Source organism: Syngnathus scovelli, chromosome 19 (genome assembly GCF_024217435.2).
Source record: "Syngnathus scovelli strain Florida chromosome 19, RoL_Ssco_1.2, whole genome shotgun sequence".
NCBI lineage: Eukaryota > Metazoa > Chordata > Actinopteri > Syngnathiformes > Syngnathidae > Syngnathus > Syngnathus scovelli.
In genome coordinates, this window is record NC_090865.1 from 1,672,477 (window position 1) to 1,698,906 (window position 26,430).

Here is a 26,430-nt window from a genome sequence, read left to right on the forward strand (position 1 = left end):
TCTGTTCCTTATTGGCCAGTCAGGAAAACTATTCAATCTGCATTGCTTACAGCTGGAATGCCTCCCAGAACATTCCAACCCAATTGCAAGTTCCTCCCCATGACAATCTACACAACGTACACAAAACAACATGTACTCTTCAGTTAAAACATTCATTAAAACATAAAATTAACTCATTCATTGCCAGCTCAATACAAATATTTGACGTCTATTCTCGCCAATGGTAGTGAAGGAGTTCATTTGAACTGCCAGTCTTAAAATGGTCTTGACATTTCTTTAATGGGACATTTTGGGAACATCGGATGGAATATTTGATAAATATCGAAACACGATAGAGGAAGGACTCTCGACCGCCAGGCAGTCGTGCTAGCCACGACTCCACCGTGTAAGAATATGTCACGGTAATGTTCTACTTGAGCAAGTCCGACTGAGCTTTCTCATCCATTCTTTATAGCTGCACCACTCAGTGTAGAAATGTGTCTGACAACCATTTGACACTGACAACCTCAAAGAAAAATTAAAAGCCATGCTCGGGAAGATGACAAATGTTAGCAGTACACTACCTTGCCAGATTAGCACACTTTTTCCATTTGCATATAAATCAAGTCAATTCAGAGGAATGTTTTCCACTTAATCACAGAGTTCCGACTGATAATAATTGCCAGTATGCCAACTTGCCTCCCCTTAATAGGATTTGGAAATCATTTCATTCCTCTCAACTCCCTCCCATGAACGTCGTTACATGATATTACTGGTGTTTGATTTCTCCTTCGCTGAGGGGAACGCGATTTCTGTTTTTGATTAAGGTTGTGATGATGTTCAATTCTTAGGCGACACTGAAGAGTGGAATAAGAAGAACTGTGTTTAGAGTACATCGCTTTTATTTCCTCCCAAAAAATGCATGTGCAAGATTTAGGGTATATTGGATAATGTAATAAAAAAATAATAATTCTCAACTACAATTTCCAGCTAAAAGAGGTCATCACAGGACATAATGTGCTATAATTTTATCAATTACAAATAGTAGTAGCATTACAAATAATAGGAAGATCTCCCTCATGGAAGGTGCAAGGTCGCCATTTGGCATCGTAACAGCATCGGAAAAAATAACAACAATGCATTAGGCAATCAACTATAGTACTGCAATTTGAAATCATTCTTGTGTGCAAAATCAAAAGCCAGCTATTACTTTCATCATCTGTCATTTTACAGTCATCTGCTATTTCTTTTCCCCTTATAAAAGCTTTGTCATTTTAGACTTGAATTTATTTTCGCTTACATTGCCAATCAGGTTCTTTTGACATTTCGGGAGCATTTTTTTTTTTCCCTTGAAAGCTCTGTAATGCTTCTCGTGGACAGGACAAAGAAGAACTAGCTTTATTACTTTTTAAGAGCCTGAAATCAGGAAAGTTGAAAAATGTCTTCAAACGATACGAGCCCATTGCCGATTAATCGATTAATATTGATACCTAATATATAATACATACGTTGCAGTGCAAAATGGATAGTCTTAATGGATTGCTTTCGGGCAAAAGTCAAACATAAGACAGCATTGTTCTGCATATCGATTAGAAAGGGGGGCGGGGAAAACAGAGCGCTACCACAAAAGATGAGGATGACCTGCAGCAATATGGGGAGGAAGAACGTGGGAGGGATGACTTGAGTAGTAGGCGGTAGTCAAATCGCCCACGGAGACACTTTGTTAAGATAACAGAGAGTTATCAGTGCCAGGGAGCATGATGGGAGGGAATCACCATCTCCTTGGGAATGTGCATACTCGTGTCCCTGAGTGCCTGCAACTCAACCTGCAGCTACTCACAGCACACATGACCAGGCGTCAATGACCTCACGGACAAGAAAAAAATCACTGAACTTCAAAGTGCTAACTGCATGGACCACCACGGTTAGTTAGAAACATTATCAAAAGTGAGGTGGAGAAAGAACGAGAAGGTTTTACAAATAGGCTCAAATATAGCATCAAAAAGGAGCCTGATATGCTGGAGCTGGTGGTCCCCCTTTTTTTTTTTTTTTTAGGAGGACACTAGTGCCGTTCAAATCCCAACTCACTTCAAAGACTCTTCATTAAAGCTCTGCCTGGAGTCGAGTCCGTCAAAAAAAAAATCATCCTGCTGCTCATCCCCCTTTTTTTTTTCCAGACTGTCGAGTTGTCTTGCTCACTCTACTCATCAACGGCTTCCACTCAGCCATTAAGAAGCAGCATGTGAACAAAATAAGTGAGAGAAAGGCAGTGTGAAGAAGAGATGGAGCACAAAGGAAGGCAGATCAAACAGCTCCTATGAGCGATAACCCTTTAATAGGATTGAATGGCTTTTGTTGTTGCTCATGCTTAATCAGTGAGCAAAAGGTCTTTGGCTTAGTACTGGTCATTTGGTACCCCAACTGCAATAAGAGAATGAAAAAGACAAAAATATTTGATTGATCAGGTCTCTGATCAAAGTTTTGTTAAACCAATTCATTATGAATCTGGCGCTTCCAAATCAGCGGAGAAAGATTCCAACTCAGCCGTGACTGTCATGAGTAATCCAGAAAATGGCCGGATGGAAGGTTTTGCCAAACTGGCTTTGTTTTCATACTTTCTGCATGGAGTCATGTGCTGTTGTGTGGACTGCGGTCAAGGCTGGACACGCCTGAATGCAGCTCGGGATGTCATGGAGTGGGACAAGAGGCCAGCCATGGTCGGGCAGCTACCGGCCCGTCGAGTCTGTGTGATTGCAGGCCTCTTCTCCAACAGACCATCTTTTTTTTTTTTTTTTGTGCTGCAGAGTGAGATTAATGACTAGAAAGAAAACAGTCATGGTCACATCTTGTCTTCTGCCTATTTCAACATGTCACCACAGTAGAGAAATGATTGCAAAGATATTTTATTTACAAGCAATTGATCCATCAATTCATTTTTCATTGTCATAAAAATCTATAAAACGAGTGGGGGGGGGAAATATGGCCGTCTTCTTCCTTTATCAATGTCTAACTGAGTCAGAAGATGTGCTGCCTCATGCCTGGAAAACAGCTTTGATTGTTAATCCATAAATGATTAACTGGAGTTATATTTTTAGCAGGGAGCGAGAGAGCCATTTTGAATGAAGTGAGCCATTCACTGAGTCCATATTCAAACCAAAGAGATTTTAACTCGGGATGCTTTGAAATATTCATTTTAGTGCCATGGATTTCAATCCCCGGGGGATTAGAAGAGGAAGAAGCTTTTACATATGGGAGGTGAAAAAGATCAAATATTATTCCGTATTATTTCTCCTGCAGCCGTTTTGTCAGGACTGTCTTCCGTGTCGTACTTAAAAAATTAATTACTGAATGTTTACTGTTTCACTTGAGATGACACCATCTTTGAAAGCCGGTTCTTTTCAGGCAAATCCATGACTGGTGGGATAAAGGTAGGAGAACTTTGAAAAACGTTTTAAAGCTCCACACAATAGACGAAGTGACTCAACTTTATTTTCCAGCACTGAAGCCGCAATGTGGGTACTAATACAGCTGTCACTACAGCAGACAAGAACGTGAAAGAGCAGACCTCCCACACGACTACATTTTAAATTTGCTGCAGTAATTATCCAAATTATGTTTTGAGCTGTTCCACCTTGGAGCCTCCTTGATGCATCGTGGAGCGACGATAAAACATTAGGCCATTGGTGTCGAACATAAGGCTCGGGGGCCAGATACGGCCCGCCACGTCATTTTATGTGGCCTACATTTTGCATCGACTTTGTGTCATTACTAATATTGTCTTCACTTTTAAAAATAAAAAGAGATATTGCCATGTATTGCTTTAAGTTCATGCAGTAACTCAAAGTATATCCACACTCTATTTTCTTTTCCATGGTAATGCATTTCCGAGCTCTCTTATTACCTAAAACTCGCTGTAATGACTGAATGCAAATCACATTTGTAGCGTGGAAACGAGTGGGTGGTGGAATGTGAAGGATCTTTTATTCCTCTACAAGCGTGAACATTTTGAGTTGATTATTTTCCTTTATTATGCGACAATCCACTAATGTTATGCATTCATTTCAAAACATACATGTACTTATTTCTTTTGGTGGCTCATGGAAGGTTATAGAAGAGGAACGAGGCGTCCAGCTGTTTTAATTGCATAACAATAATAATCATATGGTGATTCGTGGTATTAAATACGCTGAGATCCAAAATAGATTCACTTTCCGTGGTCACGCTGCACACTTTAACGCCATTATTGACAAAATTCACAACAGTTGCCATAGTAACTTCTTATAGAAAGTATCACTAAGTGAATGAGAACTGAAGAAACACTTTGGGTTTATAATGACTGGAGAAAAAAAAGAAAAGGAAGGCCAGATGATGAAAAGAAGTGCATTCTAACAAAAAAAGGTTGTGTTTGAAATATTTTTGGAGTACGATGTACGTCTTCTGAACATTGACAGCTAAAAATTCATACAGGGCGAAATTTGACCTCTCGTGACCCCTCGTCCAACGTAAGGCTGGATGCGTAAAGCTGAAGCCAGCTGTGGTTATCGCTAGCGGCGAACGTGGCGTATCGCTCTTTCAGCCACATAAATGAAAACTAAATGAAAGTCTCTCCCGATGGTCGGAGTGTTGCGCAAGTGGGGCACCGAGCGAGGTCCTGGGATAAGCTGATTACGTGGCAGACCCGTATTCATTTCCACATGCCTTTAAGAGCAGAGTGACATGGCTAAGCTTGTCCGGTTCCTCCTCTCTGCTGGGTACAGTTTGGGCTTCTTTTACTCATTTCCATACACTTACATAACGGTACAAAAAAAAAAGCCTTCAAGGTAAGAACATTACCAGCCTCAAAGCGAATAATTGTGAAGGCGTGAATTTTTTTTGAACCGTTCCATAGATTCTATATTTTTGCTGTTTGTACTGATCAATTAATATCCAAAGTGAAAAACAATGTTGTACCAAAAAAATCCTCAAAAGGGCAAAAAATATTTTCAACATGTGCTTGCTGGTGCATATTCCTGCACACTCACGTTTTCAACACCTCACATGGCTTCTTTGGGTGTCACATGGTGTAGCAGCTGAGAAGACAGCTGGGGATGCTCTTCAATTGTCAGCGGCTCTCATTTAGTGTACAGAAGCTCTTCTTAATAGAGGTCAAAGGTTGACATCACAGGCATGGTGTGAGCACTTGCAGAATGTGTCATCGTTCTAGGTTATTAGGTAATAGTTTATTGGGATTCATGTGGAAAGGAAAGTATGGGATGCTTAACAGGTGGTAGCACTTGATCCGTTCTTTTCTCTTCATAATAGGAAATGTGTTTGGATGTCACGTAGAGGCCAAGCTAATGCTCTGACGAAGCCGCAGTATATAAATGCAACAAACCATGAGACTATTTTTCTTGCATACCCCAATGCATATTTTTAAAATGGTTGGCTTATAATCACTTGAGTCAAGGAGTACTTTTAAGTGGCTCCATGAACTCAAGGATAAGAAAGGTGAAGGCGAAGCCAGCGATAAAGCATTTGAGATTGTGCGACTCCTCCGGTCTGTCCGAGTGGAGAGACTGACTGGTACCGAAACACTGACAGGCATTCAGGATTCTGATAAACGGCTCTTTTCTCCCACTGCTGTTATCTCAACACACTCATGTGTGCCTCCGCACCCACATGATACATTTCACTCTCATCACCATCACTTATTTTTTTGATACACTTTTTTTTCTACGTGGAGTTTCAGCGTTGAATACTTTTTGAAACAACGTGATCGCACAAAGTTTGGCTTTAAAATTATCTGTTATTTTTTTTAAATGAGTCAAAAACATCTTCCATAAATATAATTTGGAAATGCCATGAAATAAATGTATCTTAGAAATTAAAAAAGTTGACATGGAAGCAGTAGGCCACATGTCAAAGCATTAATAAGTCCATAAATCTTCACCTCACTAGATTTCCCTGGTGGTAAAAATTTTTTCCTTAAGATTTAGGCCAACGATTTGTCTTCCTTTGTTATAATTTTAACGATAAGCTACGAAGCACTGCAGTGCGCATCTTTTCATACCTTTGTATGCATTGTCAATAAAAGTAAAAAAAACATTAACTGGATGAATTATGCATGTAACAATGATCACGGTTTATAAGCATTACTTTTTTTTTTTTAGCACATATCCATTAAAGGTTTATGCCTACTTAAGCTATCTGTACAAAGTAGTAAACAGAGAACACAGCTGTCTTATACAAGTTAGGACATCTGCCTCTTTTGCAATGGCTCATTAAATTGTCAACAAAGTCAAAGCAATGCAATTATTCCATTAGCACTAACAATCCAACAAAGGCCCTAACCTTGCACATGTGGGTGTATGATGCACTTTCTTATTAGCAGTTTTTTTTTTTTTCCACAACCTCTCATTATACTTCAGCACTGCTGCTATTGCTAATTAACTTACACACATATTACAGCAGACTGCGGAATGCACAAGCCGTAAAAATGTGCAGTACAAAAGATAATGTTTAGAACAAATTAACAATTCAGTGCTGCAGTATTAGATTAGTAATAAATTTTATGGAGTGGATCATGTGAAAAGTCACACGACGTGATGAGAGACAGAAGGCAAGTGGTTAACTTTTTTTTTTTTCTGGAATGCCTGTCTTGGATGAATAAACACAATTAAAAATAATGATAATTAATCAAGTGTTTAAGGTGATTATTTTCAGATCATGCCAATTAGTACAGTATTTAAAATGTAAAATATATTTTGAGTTTTTGAAAAAACAGATATGAATATCCCCCCACAACAGCCGCAGTATACGTGTAATGACGCCACCTCTTCTAACTAGCTCACGGATCTTTGATTGCCCTCCTCTTCCTCCAATTTCACCCTTTCATCTCTTGCCTGCACATCTCTGATCTACATTACTCACCCCATTGTTGACGGAGAAAATAAAAAGAGGTTCAAGAGGTATTTGTGACTGTCAAATAAAATGGGGCATCGGCTCTTGTGTTCTATCACCAAGCACTAAAAACCGTTCCTTCCATTACCGCCACAATAAACCATTTAGTTCTCCCAACGCGTTGCTTTCTCCTTTAATCAGCATCCGGTGTGCTTTTTCATTGTAAATCGCTTGTCGCTATCGCTATGTGTGTCTCTCTAGGTGTTAAGAATGATCTCCATCTGGCCAGGCATGTGCTGGTTGCTGGATGCTATTATCACAACATGTCAAGAGTGCATACATGTGCCCGGGTCACATGAGAACAGAAGGTTGATGTGTAGAACCATAAGGAAAAAAAAAAAAAATCTATATTTGGCAACAGACATTGTGCATGTGTGAAATAATCTGGTATGTGTTTTTAAATGTGATAAGAAATCACATGATGGTGGATTTACATAATAAAGATGGGCCAGGTGGAATGTTGCTAGTACAATGATATTGATCCGATTCTGAAAGCCGATTTATTCTTGTTTTGTGCCATACAAGATTGAGAAGTTTTTGTTAGCGCACTTGTTTACTGCTATTGACGTCAAAGAGTTATTTTTACTGAGCTGCCAGTGAATGAATTAAACAGTGAGTGAAGATTACAAATATATTTATTTAATTAAAAATGATGTTTGGGATTGGGATGACATTTGGAAAAAAATCTAAGAATCTTAAGACGTCATGATGCTGCTTTTACGACGGAAAACTGCCTTGTTGACTCCCATGATTACATAGGCTGGATTTTTTTTTTTTAAATCCTACTCCAACTCCAGAAACCACAGTGTAGACACACACAATACTGCGTCTCCACTTTGTCAGACACTCCTAACAACTGTCAGGGTGGCATACTATGAAATATGAACGTCAGACCGAGACGTAGTTAAGAGCCAGGAAGATGAGAGTGGAAAAGAGAAATGTCGCATCCAGCGGGAAAGAAAAACGTGTCTTGCAAATAAAATAAGAAAGACGTAAAATAACTTCCTGTTTGCCAAGACTGAAATAGCCTTGGCTGCTTATTCAGCGTCTTTACGGTAGAATGGTCTAGCGTGTAACGTCAGGGTTCCTTTTTAGTTGATTGTATGTATTTATTTAAAGACCCGTGAGTATGCGTGTACACATAAACACCACGGACAGCGACATGAGCTGCCAGTTTAAAATACTAGGCAGCGTATTTTGGGGTTGGGTGAAAGGCCAGCAAGTTCTGACACCGTTTGAAAAGCAGAACGGAGTGAAAGATGAAAGACAAAAAAAAAAATCGGACACATACAAATTGAATGCTGGACATTTAATGGAATTTTTCAAAAACTAATGTTGAACTCCAATAGGGAATAACTCAACTATTTCACATGGTATCATGCACTTGCCCTTTACTTGGAATTAATTCGCACTTCCGTTTCACTTTTCCGATTCTGTGAGGCGCTGGCTGCCAGCCGCTGATGTCAGCCATGGCGTGGCAGCCGGCCAGGCCACTGTTTAAATGAGTCTGCTCGCTTCCTGAAGTTTTCCTCTGGATGTGCCTGCCCATGGGCAGATGGAGTGAGGAGGCAACAGGGGAAGAAATGTGCAGTCAAGCGTGTTGAGGGCTTAAGGGCAGGTGTGTGACAAATGATACAGTCACAAATGTCTCTTGCACACAAGCAGTATTATTCACTGACTACTAATGATTTGAAAATCCATATACCTGAAGATGAAATGTTTTACATTTAAAGCCAGAGATCAAAACTGAAAAAAAATAATTATTTGATTAATATTAACGAACAGAATATGTTAGTACCATGAAGTCATGCAACTGTGAATTCCCGGAGGTGGAAACAAATATTTATTTAGCAAGTAAGCTAACAAAGCTAAACATTTACTACCATTGGCGTCAAAGATCTATTTTTACATTGAGGTGCAGTCGAAATGAACAACTTTTTTTCCACATTCAGACTATTTTTTTTTGGAAAGCTCCATGAATAGGGTACACTGGGTCAAAAGGCAAACAATAACCTTTGCAAACAAAAGTAGAAAGTTAAAGGCACAATTATATAGACTGCGAAGCCAGAGGATAGGTTTACAACCGCAAGGGTAAAAAAGAATGGGCTTATAACTTTCCAGTCACAAATGCCCTTTTTTCCTCCACCCCCAAGAGCTTTATGATAGAGTGCGGTTTTTCAGGCATGCGCGGAAAACCTAAACCGATCTATAAATTAGCTCGCTGGCTATGCGGTCAGCTGAGCAAGCAACCGGGTCTGCCAGCGAGTCTGAGATGATGACAGCCCCGCACTGCTGGGTACCTACCGGGTTCATGTATTTTCATCAATTTTCTCATTTCCTTGTGTTTATCAGATTTTTTTGCCAGTCTTTAATATATGGTTGCTATTTGTTATCCCTGATTCTCAACATTGCCTTGGAACTTGATCCTTATCTTCTGCCTGTGTCACTGAATACTAAAAAAGTCACTCTGGGTCTAACCCACTTTGTGCCCCGGATCATGACCCCTTAGTGACTTTAAATCAACTTTTAAACACGACACAATGTACAGTGGGAAGAAGAAAAAAATTGCTGGCAGTAACTTGTCCTCAGAGAGATAAGTGTGTGGTATTTTTAGAAATGACAATCCAGAATAATTTACAAATGATTACAACACAGCCTCTGTTCTGACTACAAAAACTGTTTGGAGGAACCTTCAGGAGGTGGAAAAAAAAAAAAACACTCTTTGAAAGAAACGTTTTCCTCAGCATAACACAGGGATGATGTCATCGCCCTTTTTTAGTTTTCATCCTCCATTAGGTTCACCAGGGGGAAAACTGTTTCAAGACTGACTTAATGACTCCCAAATGTTTATCAAACTCTTCTTTGGCTATGAGTAATGATGACCCGGGCAGCGATTGCCTCAGTTGTTCGGGCAAGGATGAACTTTGAACCTCGATGAGATCATTGACGCTGTCATGGATCAGCTGTTGGAAAATAGAATTGAACTGCAAAAGTTCTGTTTTGCTTTTTAAGTCAGAATAGTTTCCGTCAGTTGGAAATGTGCTTTAAACCTTTTAGTTCTTCTTCATATATTTTCTACTTTGGGTGCGGTTAGGGTTAGGGTATCCGTTTTATCTGAATTCCACAAACTGGATCCACTTAACAGAGAAATGAATAGCATCATAATTACCAGCTTTTGATTCAGCAATTACTCGACCTCACTCGTTTAGGTTAACCACCATGACGGTTGAATTTTCATCTTTTGGTCTTAGCACCGTCATAAGCTTGGCATTGCTGGGATGCCACGTGGCACGTGTTCGATCTGTTCAACGTGTGCTGTTGATACAATCCTCCGGCAGCCGTGTGTGAAAATATCACGGCGGCCTGGAGCGGGAATTCGTGTGGCCACGTTTGACATGTTCATTTTAACACCGACATTAAAACCATATTTTTATTTACGTGATTCCATGTTGCCTCCCCAAAACGATCGGCACAGACTAACTTTGGTCCTTGATGATTAAATATGTATCTGCCCTTGAGCAACAGCGCAACATCCGCTGCAGAGAATCCAGGTATGACAACCGTGAATCGATTCGTGGCTTTTCCTGTTAACTTGCTCAGTGAAGCAAACGCTGAGAATAGATCAGGGGGACTTGTCTTGAATTAAATTATCTTTCTCATCACTTTGCCCTTGCAATGTCTTTAACCGATCATATAGCGGAGAAAGTTGGGTTCGGAAAAAAATATCTTTAGAATGTTCTGAATTGAACCTTACAATTTTTTTTTTTACTTTTGTTAACCAGAGGACAAGCTTTGGGTGGTCCTTGTTATTTCACCCCATTGTGGTGTCACTTTTTTTTTTTTTTCTCTGAAGCAACCCATATGGCGTAACATTTTGACGGTCTATTTACCTTTGTAAGTGAAGTGAAAATGTCCTCATTAATAATGGCGGACTGTTTTGTCTGAGAGCTGTCAGGCCGGTGTCGCTTGGCAGCCGGTTACTAAGAACACAACCAAAATATTTTTCATCAGTTAGATGGATTTATATTCATATGAGAACTAGTGTAAGTGTGTGCTAGCATGTATGTGGGACATACATATTAGTATGCCAACAAGGCTCAGGGAAGGGGGATTCAATTTCAGATGTTTTGATGACGAAGGTAATTCACCATAAAGAGGGCAGGTGTCAGGAAAGGGACACAGCTGGCAAAAAAAAAAAAGAAAAAAAACATCACTACTCTTCTCTCAAAAGTCATCATCCGTGTCAGTCTGGGAAAATAAGAAATGCAGAATATATATATATTTTCATTGAAGGAACTTGCATCTGCTCTGTGTTGCAATCTCAAGGCACAGCAGGATCTGTGCCGCCTCATGGATTCACGGCACAGACTCCGATGTATCATCTTCTACTCAGATAATTGACTTTTTTTTTTTTTTTTGTTTCAGTTGTGCTAGGGGGAAACTGCAAACTATTTTCAGAGCTATCGCTAGTGTTTCATAAAGTAGAATTGCCTGAATGGGTGCATACATAGTTTAATATTTCAGGGGTTGAAAAATGATTATTTCTTAATATTATTTTTCAATTTTATTTGATTCTATCCAACATAAGCAGCCAAGTAGGTAGTATTGCCTTGGGCCTCTCCCGCGGGCCTTTTCTCACGATGATACCGCATGAAAAAAAAAAAAAAAAGACTTTAAGATGCATGAGTCAGTCTCACAATTCATTCACCCCTGATGTGTGACATCAATAAAATGACCCCGACAGCACTCAAATACACCTTTCTGCTGCTACCAATTTCATTTCTGCTTCAGATATAATGGTGGAGGAAAAATGTGGAGTGCAGAAAGGCTAGATATTGTACAAAGACACCAGGAGATCGTACGCTTGCTCGGGGTCCTTCCGCAGAAGCAATTCGCATAGGCAATCGACTTTTGTGTTGCACAGAAAAAACAAACATAACACAATAAAGTGCCCAGCAAAGAGCATCTAGATTACATTTAACATAAAATCCCCAAAGAATAATCTAATCATAAAAATAAAAAATAGATGTATAAAAAAAATGATAATTGGAGGGAGTCATAGAAATAAAAAAATATATGCATAATAAAATTTAAATTAAAAAAAATGGATAATTAGAGTGAGTCAAGCTCACCGGTAGACAAGAAAATAATATTGCAAATGCGTTGATCCCGATGATTCATCAAATGCAACAACAGCAGGAAGGCAATCTCGGATATGTTGTCTTGACAGTCCATCAAATCCCAAACGCTGTCTCGCCGCTGATTCTTTCAGCTTCATTTTGAATGTCATTGGGTTTTGATTTTAATCTGTTATATGAAAGTCCTTCCATACCATAGAACAGTGGATCTTTTCTCATTGCGTCTCTCCCTTTCTCCCACCTACTCCCAAGCTGCTCTGATTTTAGCCTGGTTTGTGTGTGGCCCTAAATAGCTTTCTTTTTCTTTGCTCCATCACTTCAAGATAAAATGTGCACAAGGTCCAGCGCACACATTGAATGATGGCACGATTTATTTTTTATTTTTTTTCCTGTGTGGTTCTTCTCTTAGGCCATGTTTGCATCTTCTCTGTGGTGACCAATGTAGATGAATCATTTATCAGTCTGTCCTGGCCCATCTGTGTGGGTACATCAGCAGCGAAAAGAAGTGATTACCATGATTTTATTTCAAGAGGTTTTATTTTATCATGTAACGTGGTTTGAAGACTAATGATTGTTGTTTTGCACTTTTAATGAATAACTTGCAAGTGTTTGCTCTCAGAGCATTTTTGAATTTTTTTCCAGCTTTTCATTTATAATTATATTTCAAGGAGTCACTTTAGAATTAATTTTTGTCTCATTTACCCCTTCTAACAATTTGTCAAACTTGTCTTTTGAATTTATTATGTACTTCAGCTTCTTGTGATTTTTTTTCCCCCCCGATAGCAAGTGGCTCACCTAAATTTCCCATCAGCGTAAAATACCACCGTTAAGATTTCGCACCATCATCCAATGTGCGGCAACTCACCGTTTGATTGAAATATCAAGTGCCTTCATTTGAGTTAACCAACGAGCAAGTTTATCAAGTTCAAGAAGCTACTCAGTAACCCAAACTTGAACTTATTTTATGTATTACAAAGAAGCCGAAAGTGACAGAAATATTCAACTTGTGGCCCTCACTGAGGTGCGCGCTTGTACATTTTTGGTGTGTGTGGCGGGAGGGGGGGGGGAGGGATCTTAAGCTATGTAAATGACTTTTTTTAAGTGAGTGGTTCATCAGGAGGTCAATACTAAAAAGCCACAAGGTGATTTATGATTTCTGCTGGAGGACAGGGGAAGGGAGGGGTGAGGGTGGGAAGAGGTGTATGTGTGTTGGGGGGGGGCTTCACCCCCATTCAAAATGTTGGATGTTTTGGCAGCCTGCATGTTGGTACCCTTGCTATGGTAAACCAACTTGGTACAATTGATAGACTAGAGACAAAGATAAAAAAAGTCAAAACATTGGCTCACTGCTCCATTTTATTTTTGCATAATATATACCGTAATTTCCGGACTATAAGTCGCGCTTTTTTTCATAGTTTGGGTGGGGGGGCGACTTATACTCAGGAGCGACTTATATATGTTTTATTTCACAAATTTTTACTTGAGCATTAAGACATCACTTACTTACAAGTATAGTTGACCACTTCCCATGTTATCTTTAGTATAGTTGATCACTTCACATGCTTTTATATCTTTATCTTGAACATATTCAAAACATAAAAAATAGAGAAAACATCAAATAAAGCAATTAACACTTTAAAGCACCATATCCAAGTCCACTGTCTGCTGTATGTACACTTGCTCTATTTTTGCTCCGCTTATATTTATTATTATTATTTATTATTATTTGGCCCGTTCTCAGCTCTTGGTTTGTGTTTGTCACGTTAGCATACCTATCGTTTAGCCTGTTGTTGCTATTTAATGAATTGGAGTGACACCGATGGTTTTATAAACATGTTATTCATGTAATAGTTGTCCTTAATCACTCTATATGTTACGTCAGGCCCGTTCTCAGCTCTTTGTTTGTATTTGTCACGTTAGCATACCTATCGTTTAGCCTGTTGTTGCTATTGTTTAGCCTGTTGTTGCTCGTTCATGACTGTTTTTGGTGTGGGATTTTGTCGAATAAATTGCCCCCCAAAATGCGACTTATACTCCGGAGCGACTTATATATGTTTTTTTTCACTTTTTGGGGCATTTTATGGCTGGTGCGACTTATACTCCGGAGCGACTTATAGTCCGGAAAATACGGTACCTGAAAATTAAAAGCTGCATGAAAATATGAAACTAAAAGATTAAATTGATGACAAAGGCCTTGCAAAGAGCATAATTGTCAGTGCAGAAAGGATTATTCAACTAATGTAGGGTGATCATAATGGCCCCCATTGATCTCATTCATCCAAAGCAAGTTTATTATACAGTAAATGATAATGTGGCAAGATAAATATTAGTAATCATAGAGGCTGCTTGTTTGGTGCACTGCACCAAAATTACAGAGACCCCTTCAAGAGCTAATTTCCATCTGCTTGCAAGTCAACTCTGGTGTTGTTTGGTTCAGCAAAGCTCAATATGGCTGAGGTCAAGGGATGAAAGCAGTTGGAGATTCAACTGCATTGTCTCGCATAAGAATTTGTATTTATTTTTTTACACCAAGAACCGTTAATTAAAAACTGGATGTATTTTAAAAGTCACCTTCCGATACATTAAAGAATTTCAGCTGCATACTTCACAGCCCAAATGTTTTTTGACTAGTTTGATTGAGGGAACATGCCTGGGGATTTGTCTTCTCACTAACATTGGTAAATCTTTTCAAAACCAAGACAACAAAGACCCACACGCACGGAACTTGTCAAGTCCCCAAAGACAGATTCAAACTGAGAAGGAAACACTCTCAAGTACCTTCAGGTTGTCTGCTTGTCACCAGGTGAGGGTGAGAAACTCAGGTGCACTCAAAAAATCAAACTCCCGATGAGCTAAATGCCAAGAAAGCTCGAGCTTTTGTTTAAAAAAAGAATGCATTGAAATATTTCATTCTCTTTATTAGCAGAAAGATGGTTTCACACATTAGGGACTTGTGTTAATATTGAAAAGCCTTCAGTCTTTTTATTTCTTTATTTTTTTAATTGGGCTCATCTGGGAAAGATAGTAAAACCTGTCAGAGATTAAACAGACAGGAAGACACAATTAGCAAAATTAGCCCCAGAAAAACAACTTTCTACATGTTTTATATTTTGGAACACAGTGTCAATTTAAGGTTCTGCTTATCTACCTTTAAGACTGAAGTATTTTATTATATATAAAGTATAAACTGTCACAATTTGAATCCAATCATTTTCATTTAGCTCTGGGATTCCACCTGGCTCTGTTTTAGGGCCCTGTTATTTTAAATAAATACAGCTCTAGGAAACCAAAATTAGCGGTTTAACTAGTTTATTGACATGTGGGTAAGTGAAACAAGCATATTTATTTTGCTTTTATTTGCTCACAAATAATACCTCACAATAAGAATGATGGATTCTTTTTACTTTCAACTCCCTGGTGTCTTTCATTTTCGAGAACTATTTATTCTGCTTTGTTGTAGTTAATAGCCAAAATAAGAGAGCCACACGTTTGCAGTCACTGAGTGGGAAGTGAACCACCACACAAGCAGCAACTTGCTTCCAACTCAATCCCCTAAGAACACAATGACTCTGTATTTTTAGCAGTAAATATTTAGATTCATTTAACCATCGGTCATGTTTACCGTGCACTGTATTTTTGTTTGCAGAATCAGTTCTGTGCGTTCTCTGTGAGGATCGTGTTTGATGTGGACGTAAAGATTCCAGCAGGTTGATGAATGAATATTTAAAGAGACTCAGTGAAGTGGTGGGCCACAGAATGGTGTGCTTGTCTGCTCTGCAAGTCAGTCAGTCATTTAGCCACAGGTATGTCATAAAAACTAAAGCGACATCACTCATGCTCGGAAAGAAAGTGGCGTACAGGAAAAAGCCTGTGCTGTGTTGAGAGACGGTTTAGGAGAGTTGGCAAGAAAAAAATAATTGCTTCAGGGTGGAATAAGGGCCATGGATAAGAGTTTACAGCATGCACTTATGGATTGATGTGGTCGATTATTTGATTATTCTCGCAGATGTCGCCAGAAAATGCGTGTTTTTAACCCTTGATGAAAATAGCTTCGGAAATAAAACATTAGAAAGCTGTTCGGCCGTTCTATTTGAACAAAATTACAATCCATGTTTGAGCAACATCTGCTTTTTTTTTACTTTTTCCCTTAAAATCTGAAGGGCGTTTACCTTCAGAGTTTCCAAAGCAAATTTTGACTTTGAATATATGGAATAATGTCATAAATTGGCATGGAAATAAACTTTAGAAGAATAAGTTCTTTGGAAAAGACTTTGGCTTGGACTGCTATTATTATAGACCATTAAAACCAGTAAATCCTTGCTTGACAAAAAAAAATATATATATATACTGTATCCTGTCCAACAGTGCACAAAAAAAGATTACTGACGTGATTAGTGGTTACTGTGGTTTTTTTCCCCGTGAGCTAGTTTCAGCAGTATTGCTAAAAACTTTCTTTGCCTTCATTGGGAAACTCCTGCTCAAAGTCTGCTTTGTACTCCATGTTGCATAAGTACATGTTTGCCAATCCTGCAGTCAGAGGGGCACTGTTGTTGGCCGAAGCTCCAAAAACTGCATCCGCATGCAATGTGAACTGTGCTCCACTTTTTTTTTTTTTGCTGAAAATGCATCTTTGTATGATTCTAATATATACATGTTTCTTGAAACATGCAGACTATCAAATATGAAAGAAAAGAAATAAACAACCGGATCCAATCTTTTCATGATATTTATATTTGCTGCATTGTGGGACCTGGCTTTTAAACAAGTCCACGTGTACTCATCTCTGCACAGATTGTCTTTGGGAAATCACATCCCTGAGGTCATTTGACGATAAATGTTGTGAAGACCCTGAAATACTGGTGCTAGTCAGTCATCTGGAAAGGAAGATGAGCACCAAAGCTCAAATGGAGACAGGAGTGATAAACATAAATGTACGATCCATGGAAACTATTTTCTTTTGGTTTATCTCGTTGGTTTGATGCAATGATTTTATTTTTTTTCCCCTGGAAATGTTGTAGTATTCCGGGTGACCTGAGACTGTTGAATATAAAATAAATATATTTATCAGTGACCATTTGATGAAGATGCATAGAAAAACAGTGGTCGCCTTCTTTCCATTATTACTAACAAAAAGTCGAATTTGTGACTTTGAGTGCTCCATTTAAATTAGCCGGCTATGAAATATCTTTATCTTAATTATCGCCCAATACCCTGTGGCGGAATTTTGAAGCCAAATCAATAGAGAGTATTGACCTTCAGCATGGACAGTGCTTGGCAAAAGGACAAAATCAATACGGTTGCTCTAGCAATTGCTGGTAAGCTCAACTCGCTATTCTATTTGCTTCACAACACCTATTCATATGTTTTCATATTTACGAAAGGTTTCAGTTCCGCAATGATTAAATCAATGAGTTTGAAGGTTAAAAATAACGTCATTCAACATTTTTCATTGCGTGCAAAACTTGTCATAATGTTTACTGCTAAAGTTTGTTTGGCTGTCAACGTCTGTAGCCACTTTCAAAACCATCATTTCTCATTTGAGACATTTTATGAGGGTGTGTTTATTGTTGGTTTAGATTTTCTAGAGCCCGCTGATTTCCCCGAAATGTTTATTGACTCTGAAAACATGGCGGACGGGTCATTAGTCACCAGATAAACAAGGCCACAGGTACGTGGCGTTCCCGTTAGGTTACCTTTAATTAAATATATACTGTCAACAACTTTGGCCTTACTTTTAAGAATGCGCGCAAACCTTGAACAAATTCACACGCGCAAGGAGTAGCGCAAGGAGAAGTCATGCCCACAGAGGTGTGATCTGCCCGGCAAGGCTGCAAAAACAACCCCAGAAAGCAAACACAGACTCACAAGGACAGGACTTGTTCCGAGGCCAAAAGTTTGGGCACCTATCCTTACATCTCTGTGAGAGGTGAAAAAGGCGGAGGATGAGGGATGGAAGCAGGAGAGCCAATGACGACAAGAAATAAAAAAAAAAACACAGTTATCACTACCGATAGAAGATTGCAAAATAAATAATTTAATTAATATATATATATATATATATATATATATATATATATATATATATATATATATATATACACAAAATTGTTTTAATATATATATATATTTTTTAATATATGTTTGATGGAATTAGAGCACAATGAACTGGAACAAAAAACACACAAGGAAAACCACACACATAAGGTAAACATTGACACTGTAAAACAGCACCACATAAAAAAAAAAGGTTACCGTAATTTCCGGACTATAAGTCGCGGTTTTTTTCATAGTTTGGATGGGGGGGCGACTTATACTCAAGAGCGACTTATATATGTTTTTTTTTCACAAATTTTTACTTGATCATTAAGACATCACTTACAAGTATAGTTGACCACTTCCCATGTTATTTTTAGTATAGTTGATCACTTCACATGCTTTTATTTCTTTATCTTGAACATATTCAAAACATAAAAAATAGAGAAAACATCAAATAAAGCAATTAACACTTTAAAGCACCATATCCAAGTCCACTGTCTGCTGTATGTACACTTGCTCCATTTTTGCTCCTCTTATATTTATTATTATTATTTATTATTATTTGTTTATTTATCATTTATTCAATACTCTTATTTATTCATTGTTAGTGCCTTCTTGGTTTTTTTTGTGTTGCTTGTATGCATATGTGTACTATCTCACCGAGGGATAGAGGAAATGTAATTTCAATCTCTTTGTGTGTCTTAGTATATAAAAAAAATATATCGACGATAAAGCAGACTTTGACTTTGATAAAACAACCAAAAAAAATTATATTTTCAGACGAAACTGGATGAGGGCGCTCTAAATTTTACCGTTGGCCGTGACTCATCAACTGGGTGGGCTTAAGAAAAATGGCACCAAAAAGAAACTCATATTTTACAGGTTACAAACTTCAAGTTGTAAAATATGCAGCTGAAAACAGTAATCGAGCAGCAGAAAGAAAGTTTGGAGAACCGTGATGTACCAATGGATTACTATTTCAAGTGACGTCAGTAGCGCGGCGCGCCGGTTGTTTACATACAAACGTGCCCACACAAGGACGACCGGCATCATTAGCGGTGATCATTTCTAAGTGACACGGAGGACAAAGAGTTTGAAGGAATTAAGGATTTGGAGTGACATAGAAGGTTTGAAAAACTATTATGGCTTTTACGCACGCCCGGTCTCTACTGAGTCGGGGGCCGACGATCGGCCGAGTGGTTGTCCGCGAACGGTGCGCGGGGCTCGGACATGGCCATTACGCACGCCCGGTCTGTCTGGAAGTCCACGCCGCCACACGCTTGGAAGTTTGTTTTGTTTAATAAAGAGCCGTTTACCAAACCTACGTCTATCCTTGTACTTTGTTAATGCTACAATATAGTTATATAGTAGATCTGTGGAATAAAGACGAGGGTGACGTCAGGGCGCACGCGCGGCGATGTTGACAAAGGACGAGGAATTTGATCGATGGATTTAATGGAATTAAAGTGCACGGATGGTTTGATAATATTATTGGCTTGTATTATAGTTATTTAAAATATAGTTTATCTATCGTTATATGAGCCTGTGGAATATTTTGAAGCGCAAGCGCCCTCAGCCGTGCGCACCCATTGTTGACAAAGATCGATCGATGGATTTAATGAATTGGAGTGACACCGATGGTTTTATAAACATGTTATTCATGTAATAGTTGTCCTTAATCACTCTATATGTTACGTCAGGCCCGTTCTCAGCTCTTTGTTTGTGTTTGTCAAGTTAGCATACCTATCGTTTAGCCTGTTGTTGCTATTTAATGAATTGGAGTGACACCGATGGTTTTATAAACATGTTATTCATGTAATAGTTGTCCTTAATCACTCTATATGTTACGTCAGGCCCGTTCTCAGCTCTTTCTTTGAGTTTGTCACGTTAGCATACCTATCGTTTAGCCTGTTGTTGCTATTTAATGAATTGGAGTGACACTGATGGTTTTATAAACATGTTATTCATGTAATAGTTGTCCTTAATCACTCTATATGTTACGTCAGGCCCGTTCTCAGCTCTTTGTTTGTGTTTGTCACGTTAGCATACCTATCGTTTAGCCTGTTGTTGCTATCGTTTAGCCTGTTGTTGCTCGTTCATGACTGTTTTTGGTGTGGGATTTTGTCGAATAAATTGCCCCCAAAATGCGACTTATACTCCGGAGCGACTTATATATGTTTTTTTTCACTTTTTGGGGCATTTTATGGCTGGTGCGACTTATACTCCGGAGCGACTTATAGTCCGGAAAATACGGTAAATATTTTACTTGGTTTAGTTCTGGCATTTGATTCTGGTATGTGACATTTGTTTTTGGGGGGTGATGCAAGAGAAGCTCCAATTTTCGCTTCACATTCTATTGAGGCGACAACGAGGGTGGAATCCAGCGTATTATTTTTCCTCCCCTCACTTCTGTGTTGAAACACAGTGGCACTCTGTTTTCAGAAACGTGATCTTGTTATGCTTCGTGATCTGCAATCGGCCTTTTTTTTCGATACGTTGCCTCGCTGACCGCGAGAGAATCCTTCAATAACACGGCAGAGAGACGTCCCATTTTTAAGATAACGATTTTTAGTCTTTTGAAGAAGGAAGGACAAAAGACTTTTTGTCTGTATGGCCAAAAACATTTCCACATAAAGACAAATATGTCTGGTTATATGTGAACAAATGATCGTTTTCCAAAGAGGGAAACTTGACACTGATTGGTTGCCAAGATGTTCTTGGCTGCTTAATTTCTTTGGAATTCCTCTACTCAAGTGTTCGAGCCTACTAAATTCTTCCTACTGCAGTAAAACTACATTTAGATCTCATGTCGTCTTATCTGAAGATTTCTTTTTCACACAGTAAGCATTTGTTATCCATCACCAGTTCAAAAGCGATGACAGACTATCAGCAATGAAACACCAAAGATGCTGTAAACACAATTGTGAAAAAGAAAGACAAACAAAGGAAAGGAATTCATCTTCTTCAAAGTATGTCATGGAATTCTTGCAACTTTTTTTTTCCAATTCCATCACATTCCTTTGAGTCTATGTCTTTTGGAAGCCTTTCTATTTGTTATAATTTGCACATGTCTAAAACCCCGAGACCGAACCCTTGTGCAAGGAAGCCCATTCTCACCGAGATCCACAAAGACAGATTATCTCTGGCATTCCACATCTGGAAGCAATTGAAAGTGGAGTTCCTGTTTTTTACTCCCAAATACACAAATATGTAGGACAAAGTGCACATGAAAGGAAAACAACTGACTCTTACTGTATACTATGACGTAGATGCTTCTTGACATAAGGCTTATTTTGAAAGAAAATGGAAAGAAACCCCAACCAATACTCTACTTTTTCATTTTCTGTGCATTCAGTCTCTTAATTAAGAATGTTTGGTGCTGAGAATGATACATCGAGGTCCCCTTCGTCTCTGAGGTAATCAAAGTCATTCTTCAATTCTATTCCTAAATCAACGCTTTCCTCCTGGTTATTTGAGTCCTAATTGGAAGCATGTGCACTCTCCAATCCGAGCGCTCTGACATTTCAAGAATAAGTTCAACACCATTTTTTCTATGTACGCATGTACATAAATGTATTGTCTGAAATATTCATGGCTTTGTGAGAGGTCATCAAAACATTTTGCGTACATGTTTGTCTGCCAAAAGCAGAGAGAGCGGGCCTGACAAAATCAACCACTGTGGTCTACACATGGCTGAACATACACAGAGGCTTTTGTCAGACATTTGTGCCGTTTCTTCTTTTTACTCCAGCAGCAGTTGAGCTTGGAAAGCACGAGTTCCATTTTGAAATTCAAGAAAGACTACACAATGGCTCCTCTGATCACCGACGGCATGCGGTTACCTCCAATCTCAAAGACGGCCGTGATTCCAGGATAACGGGGGGTGATCTTAGGTCACGCCATTTGGTGGGAATCCTATCTCATAACGATGATGGGATTTATGCCAAACGATTCCCTATATAGGTTCACAAGGGTGGCTCGACCGTCAGCGGAGAATTTTCCGAATGAATCATTTCGGATGATTTCACACCGGTTACATCACGATGAGGCATTGTATTGCAACGCGGCTATTTATTGCTTTGTTTAGAACTTTGTCCGCAGCGGAAAAACAAATCTAAATAAATTCACATTGCAAAAAATAACGATAACAAGGGCATGGTTTTCTTTTTCTTCCCGCACAAACGCACTACTGTAAAACGACTGGGAGGCATTCCATTAATCTTCAGCGGTCCATCTCCGGCTTCCCTCACACACCTGCTTCCTCACGGGACATTACCTCGGTTCAGAAGAGGGGAGATAAGCGTTATGTCATTCCATCCATCTTGCACCTACAGCTGCTCCAAGAAAGGCGTGCAAGTTTACCTGTGCAATTAGCATTTATTGTTATTGCTCACTGGTGTGTTTTACGTCTTTTGAATACCGAAAGCTGATGGGAAAAGTTCTCGGCCCTGATTGATATTCATCGAACAAATGTTTGCCCGTTCACTGCTAATAAATGCGTAGATTTGCGTAAATTATTGTCTAAAGTGCCCCCTGTTGGGTGATAAAGGTAATGCAGTTCGAATTAAATTGTGGAGGATGCAGCTGGAGTATTCCAACCTGAGTTGTTTTTCTTTTTCCCTTGTCTTGACTCACACGTTGTCAAATGATGTGATAGATTATAAACACATGGGTGCATCCCAGTTGCTCGCATCTGTTCAGCCTCTGCACAGCTGGCGGAGAATGACGACAACGCTGTTTGACTTTTGAAATTGAACTGAGATGTTTGCAAGTCTTGATTAATTCACAAGTCAATCAGGAACGTGGCTCATGCGACAAAAGCCCAGGATGAGATATTGAGCGCTGTACACGATGGGGAGTGACATGTAATTAACATTTGCCATTAATTAGAATATCTTCAACCTGACAAATCAAACAAGACTTGGCTAATATAATTGTTGTGAGATTTATGTCAACCAGTCATATGAAAAAAAGATCCATACCTAGAAAAAAAGATATTTCTTTCATCCCCGTTGTAATTTCCTCTCAAGTTATTCATGTTTTGATCAATCCTGACAATAAACGGCAAATTTATCCCCATGAGAACAAAGCGGGCCAAATCCACTTGAAAACCATCATGTCGGCCATAATGTGATATCATCCTGCTTCCTCTCCTGCTGTCCCAATGGTCTGGATTAATCTTTGGCTTCAATATGATGACGTTCTGAAAAAAACAGGGCACTAATCCAATATCGGGAGACAGAAAAATAACTCTCATAGCGTTTCCCGTAGTGCGTCAACGTGGATATTCACCTTTTTCAAAAGAACATACAGTGACACAACGTGACATTACCAGCTCAGGTTGCCTCTGAAATTAGATTGACTTAGTTTGCTTTGGCTTGGCTCCGCGCTCCACAAAAACCCGCACGGTGTCTGGACTCGCCGACTGATTCTAATGACAGACATATGGTGCTGAAACATTACCCAAAAATGGAGATCGCTGTCATTTTATGTTTATAGCATGCAAACATTCCCAAGGCTCTCGTTAGTTTGCACCGTTCTACTGCAAAGTGGGAGAAGAATTAAATTGCACCTTTTTTTTTTTTGTTTGGACCTAAAAATAATGCAAAGTAAACATGGCGATGTAAAAAGAACAAAAACACCTCAAATTGCACAAACACAAAACGATCCTTTGTATCAACCGCCAGCTGCTCATCGATGAAATAAATTCTTACATAACAATCGATAAAAGGCGCTTTGGAAGAAAGCGGAACTATATGTGAAAGCGCAAAACATGAGCGGGGACCTTTTAGTTAATGTCAGATGACAAAGGTGAGAAAACACGCTGTCAGTGGGAAATCAGACTTTTCCGAGTGGAGTCAATAATCTCATGGGGCTTCAGACATCTTGGCCGCTAAGGAATTCGCCATTACGTCCACCCTGTCGTCAAACCATATAGAGATAAAAGAGGGGAGGAAAGCTTCTTCGCAAGATCTGAAATGATGCGGAACAGATTGCATGGATTGTACGTGTCATTTCTTTTAAAAGGAGCTAAAAATAGACACCAGCAAAAAAAAAAAAGGCTTATCGGATAAGATGTTCATTCCTAGTGTGTTGATCTAATCGTATATTTAAATTGCTTTTTCGCTGTACACAACTCGGCACACATTTGAAATGGCGTTTTATGTTTTGGCAGGAAATGTGAACTGAGATTAATGTCAGGCGAAGGATTCTGACGGTCAGACACAATCAAACTCATGCATCATAATTAAACATAGTAAGACGGACGCTCTTGGAGGTGGATTGCGCAATCGTGTGTGTGTGTGGGGGGGAAACGAAGTGAACTTTGACGTTCGGGGAAACTGATTAACGCTGACATTTATGCATCCATTTTATGCGATGATAATTGTAGGAAAGGGTGAACAAACAGATTGCTAGAGGAAAAGGTTGCTTATCAACTCTGAAGCTTCATTCAAATATTCCTCAATTGTCACCAACAATAACCAGGATGGAAATATTAAGCGGTGAGACAGAACAAACAATGTTTTTTTTCTCCCACACACTCCATCAGCCTCCATAACCTTCTTCAACAGTTTGGCATGGGGTGACTCCATGCAAGGCCCTCTAGGGGAAATGCACGCCTTGTAAATACTAACACTATTAATCTTAATAGCAGCACAACGAGACATCTCTGGAGGTGTCTCCTCCTCAAAGGCAACAACACACCAGCTGTAAATCTTCACACAGTGTTGTCCTTTGTGTCATTCGGTAAATTTACCAGTGCCTCGCTTGTCTACATGCAAATGTTTGTGGGCAGCTAAAAGAGATGCGTGGGCAAGGATATAATTTACTGATCAAGAGGTATGTTTATGACCAGATAGAGGATAATGAAGGCTTGCATTTGAAATGACATAGTGTACTTGTAGGCTGGACAAATAACTCAAGGACATTCAGGTTTGCATGATGGAATGACTTACCTCCTAAGCAGCATGGACCATTCGTTAACACCGCAAGGTATCCTAGTCCAGCCACTGAGGCCAGGTGAAGCTTTCTCCTTTGTCCCATTACACCGCACGACCCTTGGAGATGCCACTTTCATCTCATTGCTCTGAGATATACCATTTTCAGGTACCCTCGACACTCACGGTTCCAATTCCACTTCCTTCAATAGGCTGCCCTATCCCTCCGAGCCTACAGAGAGCAGCATTGCCCACCCCTATATTGTTGAATACAATACAACACACAATAATATAATATAATATAATATAATATAATATAATATAATATAATATAATATAATATAATATAATATAATATAATATAATATAATATAATCTCCTTCCATACGCAAGAAGGGTAAATGACAAATGATCCGTTTGCAAAATAGCTAACAAATAACACATTTGTGAATCTCCAGCCAAGTAACAGGATGATGCCGCATTCCAACTTTGGCAAGATTACATTTCAACACATGTACACCAGAGATTCTCAAAGGGTGGTCCACAATAAAAAGCAGATTTGACATTGGACAAGGCTGTCTAATTCATCCTTTTAAATCCTCACTCTTTGTCGCACGAGATTACTTGGTTGTAATTCCGGACTGCAAATCATGTTCGAGTCAAATAAATAGATCATTTATGTATTTGTGGCACACAATCCATAAAAGGTGGCCACTTGAACAGCTGGTGTCAATCCAAGTGTCATTTTTTTCATTTTATCTGGACCGATTTTTCCCCCTTGTTGATTTCTTGCTATGTGGTGGGTTTAAATTCCAAACTCCCGCTGAGGTCAAGGTGGACGGCCAAACCCACGTCTCCCTTTATATAGAAAAGCCCATTGTGTAAGCCCACCAGGCCATGTAACTATTTGCTAGCGCTCAACCTCGCCATAATAACAGAGGCGCGACAATTTGCGGTTAAAGGCCTCCCATCATTTTCTCATTCCTCACTGCGACTAATGCCAAGCCAGCCATCGCTCCATCCCAGTTGAAAAAACACAACCAAAAGCGGCCATGCAATGATTGCTTTAGCCTTCGCCGTAGTCAACGCGGCTCTCGCTGCTCTCGGCACTTCTTCGTGTTTTTATTTATATACTCCGAGCTGATTCATCACTACTCGTCTGTCCACCGTGTACCTACTGGGAGTTTGGATTAGGAACGCACTTACACTAAACTACACACATTGAGATATTTCAACTGGGATTCAGAAATAGAAAAGATATTTCCTAGCTTTGAAGAAAAAATGAATGTTGTGTACATGATCATTTGCAGATTTTTAAAAAATTTTCTTTTTAAGATTTTTTATTTTTTAAAGATTTTTTTTAAATTAAATTGTAAACGCCATGATTTCAATCTGTTTTT

The 26,430-nt window shown here is 39.1% G+C and overlaps 1 protein-coding gene and 1 long non-coding RNA gene across 2 annotated transcripts in view; one reads left to right on the forward strand and one right to left on the reverse strand.

Annotated features, from left to right (window-relative positions):
• The first annotated feature begins 9,108 nt into the window (after positions 1 to 9,108).
• LOC125986598 (zymogen granule membrane protein 16) overlaps positions 9,109 to 26,430 on the forward strand; it is a 62,340-nt gene continuing 45,018 nt past the window's right edge. The window contains exon 1 of the mRNA XM_068648961.1: positions 9,109 to 9,116. The gene's annotated coding sequence lies outside the window, so the exon portion shown is untranslated. The remainder of the gene's footprint in view (positions 9,117 to 26,430) is intronic.
• Positions 23,024 to 25,153, reverse strand: LOC125986599 (uncharacterized). Its single transcript, XR_007487720.1, has 2 exons — positions 25,049 to 25,153; positions 23,024 to 23,295 (listed from the first exon to the last, which is right to left on the reverse strand). It is a non-coding gene; the product is annotated as an uncharacterized lncRNA (long non-coding RNA).